The sequence below is a fragment of the Arachis ipaensis genome, chromosome B10 (assembly GCF_000816755.2).
Source record: "Arachis ipaensis cultivar K30076 chromosome B10, Araip1.1, whole genome shotgun sequence".
Lineage (NCBI taxonomy): Eukaryota > Viridiplantae > Streptophyta > Magnoliopsida > Fabales > Fabaceae > Arachis > Arachis ipaensis.
The window spans coordinates 29,504,071-29,504,388 of record NC_029794.2 but is presented as its reverse complement, the minus strand read 5'-3'; positions in this window follow the sequence as shown (position 1 = coordinate 29,504,388).

Below are 318 nucleotides of genomic sequence, written 5' to 3'. Positions count from 1 at the left end.
GTTTTTTATATTTTAAAGTTAATTGTGATAACCTTCAAAAATATATATAATACAAGTTTTTTTTCCGGTGAACATATATATTTTTTTTTTTGGTTTAATCCGGTGAACATATATAATACAAGTTACTAACCATGAACGTCGTTTTTGTTTCTTAGCAAAAATGTTATTTGGATTCTTGAAGGCAATCATTCTTTGTTTTTGTGGTTGAAGAAAGGGGTCAAAGGCCCAAAAGAAGAAGAAACTAATTAATTCTCAAGTCTACAAACTAAAGACTAGATGTCACGAGTCTCTCTATCAATGACATGCATTCCACGACCA